Here is an 8,949-nt window from a genome sequence, read left to right on the forward strand (position 1 = left end):
ATTGCCAGGTGATAGGCTTGCCCCCATGGTTAGAGCATCAGTATGTCCTGGAAGTAGCCGGAGCTCATCCCAGGCTCCGATCCTGGAAGTAGCCGGAGCTCATCCCAGGCTCCGAGCTACTTGTAGCAGCCAACAAACCAGAAGCAGTAAACATTGCTCCTGCCCTCCCCGCTTTATTCTCTTTTTACAAACAAAACAAACCTCCCTGCTTTAATCTTTGCCTCCCATGAGTTTGAATTCTTTAATCTTTGCCTCCCATGAGTTTGAATTCTTTAATCTTTGCGCCCCATGAGTTTGAATTCCTGGAGACGTCCCTGATGAATACCATGTGTTTTACCATATATCGTCATCATTTTACTATACTATTTAAAATTAAGTCCTAACATATTTTTAGTAATCAACCGAAGCTAAGTACATCTAACTAAGGCTGATTATTCGATAAAAACCGAACCGAATTACCGAATACCAAAATAACCGAAATACCGAATAAGCTCCAAAACCATAACCGAATAATGAACCGAATTTAATTTGATTATTTGAACCGAATTTTTTATTTCGGTCAAAACCGAATACCGAAATAAAAAACCGAAATTTTGTAGCAGTAAACAAAAATCAAAGAAATAAAGAAGAAATTCACAAAATAATGAAGAAAAACATCACATCATTTAAAGTTAGTTTAGTACTACATCAATAACATCATATATATCCCGGATTTGAGTTTTTTGGAACTTCCCCTTTCTGAAGGAGCGAACTTAATTACAGCAATTTACACACAGAAGGACACCTAGCAAGATCAATTTTAGCATGATATCATAAAGAGGGAACAAAATACAGTGGAGGAGTAATTAAGAGGGACGTAGCTACCTTTTGGATGATATATAGATGGAGCTCTCCTCTATATAATATAAAATATTAAGCTTTTAGGAAGTTAATACATTACTAAGAGTTTGAACTCCAATAATGCTCTCTGTACACACTCCTAACACTATATTTTATTATTACTTAAACTCCACTATGACAAAAGTTCAAGGTCACATGAGTGAGAGTGAATATTAAATTATAAAAAACAAGTTAAGCCATGTAGTGGCTCTTAAAAGAGAGGAGAGAGAAGGGGCTCCTAGTATTTTTAGGAGCTACTAAGAGCCTATTGGAGCTCCATTTTTTCTTATCCTCCTTATTTTTGGTTTTAAGAGCCAATTTAAGAGGCTATTGGAGATGGTGTTAGAATGTTGTTTGTTTCCTAGCTTAACCAATTGAACACTTACCAGAGATGTTCATCAGCATTCTTTAAAGGATAGAACCTAGACTTCCCTCTTTAAAGGAGCAAACTCGAGAAAAGTAAGAGAATAAAAACACACATATAAGATATTAAGATATATTAAAAAGTAAACTTTTATGTATATAATAAAATATATATTTTTTATTTTAAATATTTTGGTTATTCGGTTTTTTTCGATTAACTCGGTAAAAAAACCGAAATACCGAAATAGCCAGTAAACCATAACCGAATTAAAAATCGAAATATTTCGGTAATTTCGGTTCGGTATTCGGTTAACCGAACCGAATGCTCAGCCCTACATCTAACTTGGGGGTCATTTGAAAAATTTGAATGGGTTACATATGATTGATTAATATATTTGAACAATTTGAATTAATAAAATATCTGAATGATGAACAATAAATATTGTTTGGCATATAAATTTTAATAGTGTCCGAATGATGTTTTTTTTCATAAATTTGTTATTTAAATAGATAAATTTGTTTGAACTCATCATAAATGTACTTCAATTGTTTTTTAAGGGGTCCTTCAACTATTATTATTATTATGCTATTATATAGATATGATAATTATTAGATAAATTTTAAGAAATTTTTTTATAAAAAGACTTTATCAAATATATTAATAAATAATGAAAAATAATTTAATGACTTCATTGCAAATTATATATAAGAAATAGTTAATTCATGAATTATTGAAAAAGTTCACTATAGTATACACTGCCCCAAAAGTAGCTGGTTATAGATTTCAGAAACAGCTGAACTGGTAATTCAGGCTCAGCGGTATATGATTCGCTCTGAAATGAATAGCCTGAATTAGAAATGTTAAGCTATTTAAGCATTCATCGAGACCAAAACAAATGGGCCCTTAGTATCATCATGTTTCACTATCAATCTCATAAAAATATTATTTTTTATATTTCAGTTTTAAATATAAAAATATGAAACAATTATTTGATTTTTATAAAATTTTATTAACCAACACAACAATTTTTAACAATGTTCTCAGCCGGACGGATGTGGAAAATGGGGTAGTTTACGGTGGATTTTCTCAGAACTGCATAGCTAGCAATATTGGGTCAACGACCCAATGGAAACTCTTTTTCTAGCTTTTTCGTTGCCAGCTTCTGTCGTTATACTACCACTATCGGGTCCCTTGCCAAAAAGCCAGCACCCACAAATTAACACACCCATATCTATACCAACAAGCTAAATTCAGGTTTGCGCGTTTGCAACAAGAAAATTTTAATAGGCATTACTGTTAACATAATACTCCCTCCGTCCCCCTGAGTTGTATACATTGGGGGACGGGACGCGGCACGGACTTTAATGCTCCTGTTTTATATAGTTCTATAACTTATTTTTAAGATTTTTCTTTTCTGAATAAAAGTTTGAATGTTATATTTTTATTCAGAAAAATAAAATTTTAAAAATAAGTTATAGAACTATATTTTACAAGAGCATTGAAGTGCGTGTCGAGCAGTGAAAAAGAAACGTATAGAATTAAATGGGACAGAGGGAGTAAGTGTCAAACATCAAGTTAGAATCCATACACAAAACTTCTAGTTATTGATAGTGTTCTTCGTGGAAAATTACGCATGGAACCAAAATATAACACAGCTGGAAGTAAAGTAGCTAAAAAAAATTACTCTCTTCGTCCTATAATACATTTCCTGTTTCATTTTATTACGCTGATCAACACACACTTTTGATCGTTAATATTTTTAATTTTGTGTTAGTATTAAATATAAAACTTCACCGTATTAAAGTACTCGTAAATACGAATTCAACAATATCACTCGTGAATATATTTAATCTTATAAATTAGGCATAAATTAATAATTTATCTCATGAACAGTCCCGACATATTAAACGACAGAAATAACTACCAGGAAGCATCCAATTATGTCAAGCGTTCACATTATTTGTTCCTCGACAAGTTTGTCCGTGTTACGTGTATTGACCTAACCATACGCTGACCAAGTCAATGCAAAACTTATTTGTTTGGCTTCGGCTATTCGGGATTTTGCCAATGACGGTATTAATATTATAAAATATTGATTTCGAAAAAAATTAATCAATATCAGAGACAATTATATTTTTTCTTACAAGTTTTTATGGCAATCAGCGAAGTACCTACATTAACAGTTAGCAAAGAACAAAACTCAACAAATAAATAAATAATCGTTTAAGTGATTCTTTCGAACCAAATAATAAAATTTTATTATGGTCGTAAGTGATTGTCTCTTAGCTCTCAACTATTCGCTACTTTATTCGGCTGGGATATTCCATACATTTAAGTTCTATGTGAAATTATGGTCGCAAAACCAAGTCACTGGTATTTGGTTTAAAATCGGACTTATTCATCCTTATATTTATCTAATATATCTATCCATTAACAATAAGTGATTATACAATTCCGATTTCGTGTTGCCCTGCCGCTAACAGAACAATTCTGATTTGGTTGGTCGTTTATGACTTCTGCCTAATCAAGTTTAGTCGTTAACCAAATCTCTACTATAATCCGGCTTAAGTTGACTTTATCCATCCAAAAATTATCTATGCATTTATAACGTGAGAATATTAAACATTATTTATAGAGCATTTCGTAACCACGAAGCTTAAAATTAGTATTATCTTCATACTTACTGATCTCAAGTTAATATTTTAAAATAATTTTTCAGTCTCATCATATCAAAGATCATATATATATTAAGTTTTGATAATTGAATAATACTATCAGCACACAATTAAATTATAATATTTTGAGATATATACAAAACTCGCATCTATTTGAGATCGTAGCGATACTGCAAGAATCCATTTTTCATAATAGAAAATTGTTCATATTTTTAAGATATTTGTTGTTCCAGATGTAACTGATAGTCGATGTTATTATTTTTATATCTTTTTATAGACCTTGGGAATAATTTTTTGGTTGTGCAAACAACGGATGTAAGTTGATAATATTTTTTAGACTAAAAAATTTGAAGATTCTATATGACCATCTGAAAACAAAATGAATTTGCTTAACTCGTTCGTTATTAAACAATCAATAGTTCAAAAATTTGTCCCATTTGAATTTTTGTATTTATTTTGTTAGCTCCCTCCCTCTCATCAGATTCTTTACTGTTTTCTTATTTGGACGTCCCACTCATTTTTTTACATTACTGAACATTCCTAAAATAGTTATGGATCCCATCATTTTACCATTTTTCTTTCTCTTTCGCACTACTTTTACTTCACTGTCTTTGTTTATATATTAAAAACCAATGGATCCACTTTTCTTTCATTTCCTAACCTTTGTGTCCAAAATGGTAAATAATTAGTGTGTCCTAATGATATTATTTGTTCCTCAAAAACACATAGTTTTTTGAAATGACACCGTGAAACAAGTATACTTGATAAAATCAATCTTTTCCTTCCATGGTGGCATGATAGTAACAGTTGAAAGGAATATATGAATGTGCATCATTCAATGGTTACAATAAAAAAATTAATCAAATCATTCAGCACAAACAGTAGTTGAAGGAAACTACAAAAAGAACCTACCAACCCAAAGAAGGGTTGTTCAACAAGTCTTGAGTTTGAGTCTGAGTCTGGAACAGAGGAAGCAATTCGGGAGAAATGGAAGGGCTGATCCCGAAGATATTCAAGAGCTTGAAGAAGAGCAAGACTCTAAGGCCTCAACAAAATCCTCAGAAATCTCCTATCCATAATATACAAGACTTCTATCCTGACGGTTATAACCTCAAGTATGACATTCCAGCTCTGCAGCAGCAGCAGCAGCAAATGGTTGATGGTTTGAGTGCAGAAAGCACGTTTAGGCCACGACGACAGAAGTCGTTCAGCAACGCTCATTATGTCGATGGAAGGTATTCTTCGGAAGAGGCTAGAGATTCGTCTAAGCAAATTGTTCGATTTACAAGTCATAGAAGGATGTTTTCATGTATCACTGGTGCCTAAAACCAAATATTTTCCGCTGAATTTATGTTACTTGTTTCATCCGCCTTTTTTGTATTAAGTTGCAGGATTGTCGGGAAATATGATTCTCTGTTCATTTTTATGATTATTTTGCTCTCGAAAGTTGATGTCAGATAATTGTACATGACGTATAACAGAAAATTTTCAGGCCAGCATTAGTTCTGCAGATAGATCAATTGGAGCTTGGCCGTGATCCCTAATGAAGGCGATTGAATAAATGCGAAATTCAAAGTGAAAAACATCTAGAAATGCTTGTGTTGAATAAGTTTAAGGTTTCTGTAGAGTCTGCAGCTCTGATGTCATGATTTGGAAAAATTCTGAGTTCTTTTTATTAGTCACGACATATTTGTTTGTTGTTTCTCTTTGGTTTGATGTGTTGTATCTGGGTCAAATTGTTTAGGTATGTTACTTTAGTTGCCAATTGCAAGTTTTTGAGGTCATGCTTTTCCAGCCAGCCTTTGTTTTTACCTAACTTCAAAACAGACTGCAATTAACTTATTAGTGTAAAAACTAGTATTCCTGAATACACACAGAGCCACTAAATCATAATAGGATTTTATACGCTTCTGTTAAAATATAGCACAAGATCCATTTGGATCTTACTCTAACACGACTCTCCTCACCCTAGTATTCATAAGATCCAACCTTAAGATTTTAGATAAACTCGTTCTCAACAAATTCAAACCTTCGTTACATATTTCTACTAAAATTACCATTCTCTACGCATACGGAGAGCCTGGCTCAATTTTGCTTCATGTGCCGTTCCAGGTATTTAACTACTTATTATATTAAGGTTGTATAGATCATGTTTGAGAAAGTGTATCATTTATTTATTTCATTATGCACAACCTTTAGAATCATCTCCTTCTATAAGGATCTGCTACATTTACTATTTATTTTAAAATTTATCAATCACATGTAGACATTAATGCCTTATGTTTGTATCCCTGTAAGTTATATGGTGGTGATCCCAACTGGGGTCATTTATGACTTATTAGAGCATCTCCAAGGGAACAAAACCCTTAGCTAAATTGTCTACATGGCATTTAGATGGCATCTAGGTGTCAATTTTTAAAGAATATGTAAAAGTTTTGGACTCCAACCATATTCCCCTTGGGAAAAATTATAGATAATCATATTTTGATCGGCTATATTTGCTGAACCAACAAACCTCTTAGGTATAATTTTAGCTATCATATTATACATACCCTTCTCCTTAGGTAAAAATTTACATAATCATTATTTTATTATATTTTAGCTAACAGGTTTGGTTATCACCCTTGGAGATGCTCTTATGGGGTGTTTGGCCAATAGCATTTCGAAAAACTAACTAAGTATTATTTTTCCAGATTAAATAAGAATTTTTTTTGAGAATAGATCGACTTCCCTGGATGTCTGAACCTATTTTTCCAAAATACTCTTGGCTAACCAGGCTCAATATATTTTTTCTGATCACTGACGAAGGTGGTCCCTCACAAGTGATTGTTGTCAATAATATATACGTGCTTTTTTTATCACGGAAAGAAGAACAGTGGTTGTCTAAATCGCGGATAGAGTGATGAGCCCTCTCAAAGCACATAAAAAATCTAAGGTTAATGTTTTTCTGCTGTAAGAAATAGTCCATAGATTGGTACAACAATCACTTACCAAGGACCCGGACCCGATGAACAAAAGAGAGTAAAGAGAAAATTAATAACACGCCTAGTTTCATCTCTGAAACACAATGCATAAGTTAAAATTTTAAGCCTGCAATTTATTTTTTCTTATATGTTTCAGTTAACTAGTTGAACAGTTTTCTGAATACTACAAGTTAGGAAAACTGATAACATGATATTAGAGCTCGGATTAGGATATGTCTCATATTCTAACAGTCGTATTACTAATACCGTCAAATTTATTGTTTAATTTGGACATCTAAGGTTGATTATCTGATCAAGATTCAGTTCATGTGATTTTGCTATCATCTAAATGATCGTGTTATTCAGAATTTCACATCTGATCACCGTTTTCCATGAGGCTGAATTCAGGACTTAAACAAACTTACTTTTATAAGAGAACAAAAGAAGGCAAACTATACACCAAAATTTCACTTTATAAGAAAGTTCTTTTGCTTTTAAAATTGACTTTTTTTTAATAATTGGTAAGAATGGTCGATTTTCCCCACTTCAAAACTAAAACTGATATATAAAAATACATCAGTTTTGGTTGTTTTGTTAAAGTGTAAAAAAAACTGATAAATAAAAATGAGTAACAATCACAAATGTATTTACCATCTGTTTCATTATATTCACATGTACACAAAACTTCTACATTAATCAACTAACCAACCAGAAAAAAAGACTTCCTTGATAGCAGAAAACCAAGACATCTTAAAAATATCAAGGAAAGCAGCCAAGTGCTAAAACATCACAAATTAAGTGATTTCTGCTAGATCATTAGAAGCAGCAGATCTCAAGTGGATCACTAGATCCAAGTAATGGAAACAAGTTAAGCGGATGGTTGAATATGGATAGATGAACGTGTTTGCTGATGATCATCTAACCATAATTCCTACAGGCAGCTTCAAACACGAAAACCCGAAAAAATGTTTAGATGACCATCAACAAACAAATCCATATATGCAAAATATTATGCCTCCTGTAAAGAAAAGAGTCTGGGCAAAAAAGCCTTCAGAAGCATAGTCTGCAATGTGAGTATATATTTGAGGATATTTTTACAAGATAAGCATATTCTCAAGAATAAACCTTTAATCTAGCTGGCTATTGGTGACAAATGAAAGAGTGTTAACTACAACTTCTGACAAATTGCCTCATATACATACTTATCCAGGGAAAGTGACAGGTAGGAAAGGACTGTTGTGAACTATTATTTGATTCAGAATTCAAAATTCACTACCTGGTCTGATTAAGCACAGTAATTATAAACAAGAACCTACTAATAATCTAATATAATCCATACAGATTAGTAAATTACAAGGAACATGTGCAGATTTACCTGAGAGTTTTAGCACAAGCTCTTAGTGATTACGAAGAAATCTATAATTTCGGTGATTTACCCTTGCTTGAGGTTGCAACCTTATCGCCGCTATCTCCAGAGTTTACAGGAAAAACAGGTCATCCTGAAAAGAATTACTTAAGGATTCACACAGATATATGGGGGAAGGAGAATATTGGCACATACGCATATCTCTAATAGAAGCACTCACAATAGTGCCAATTTTTGTCATATGATCAGAAAGAGATCTTCTTTATTTTCTGGAAATTCTGTGTATATAGTATCACGTACCAACTGCGTATACAACTCTTGAATTGTAATTCTTACGACATGTGTTTTGAACAAATGTATATGCTTAAACCATTTGGCGGGTAACAAACATGGGAAACCTTTGTTGGGGATCTTTGAGCTCCTTTGCAACTCCAATAGGAAGGCAACTTTCTTCTGATTGGAAACTCGAGAAGAAAGTTGCCTTCCTATTGGAAAAAAACTGCAGACTTAAATCACTAAGATGCATAGTATAATCCTTCACTCTATTACATGGATCCATATATTTTTTTCTTTGGCAGAAGGAATAGCCTTATTAGGACATCCTGCAGTTGCTAAACAAGTTTGCTTTAATGCTCCATTTGCCATCATTTTCGACACCTCACTAACCTTTCTATTGCTGGACAGCAAAAAATATATAAGATA

At 32.7% G+C, this 8,949-nt stretch overlaps 1 long non-coding RNA gene across 1 annotated transcript; it reads right to left on the reverse strand.

Moving 5' to 3' along the window:
- Positions 1–7,510: 7,510 nt before the first annotated feature.
- On the reverse strand, positions 7,511–8,949 carry LOC135147676 (uncharacterized). Its single transcript, XR_010285399.1, has 2 exons — positions 8,468–8,949; positions 7,511–8,380 (listed from the first exon to the last, which is right to left on the reverse strand). It is a non-coding gene; the product is annotated as an uncharacterized LOC135147676 (long non-coding RNA).

Source organism: Daucus carota, chromosome 7 (genome assembly GCF_001625215.2).
Source record: "Daucus carota subsp. sativus chromosome 7, DH1 v3.0, whole genome shotgun sequence".
Lineage (NCBI taxonomy): Eukaryota > Viridiplantae > Streptophyta > Magnoliopsida > Apiales > Apiaceae > Daucus > Daucus carota.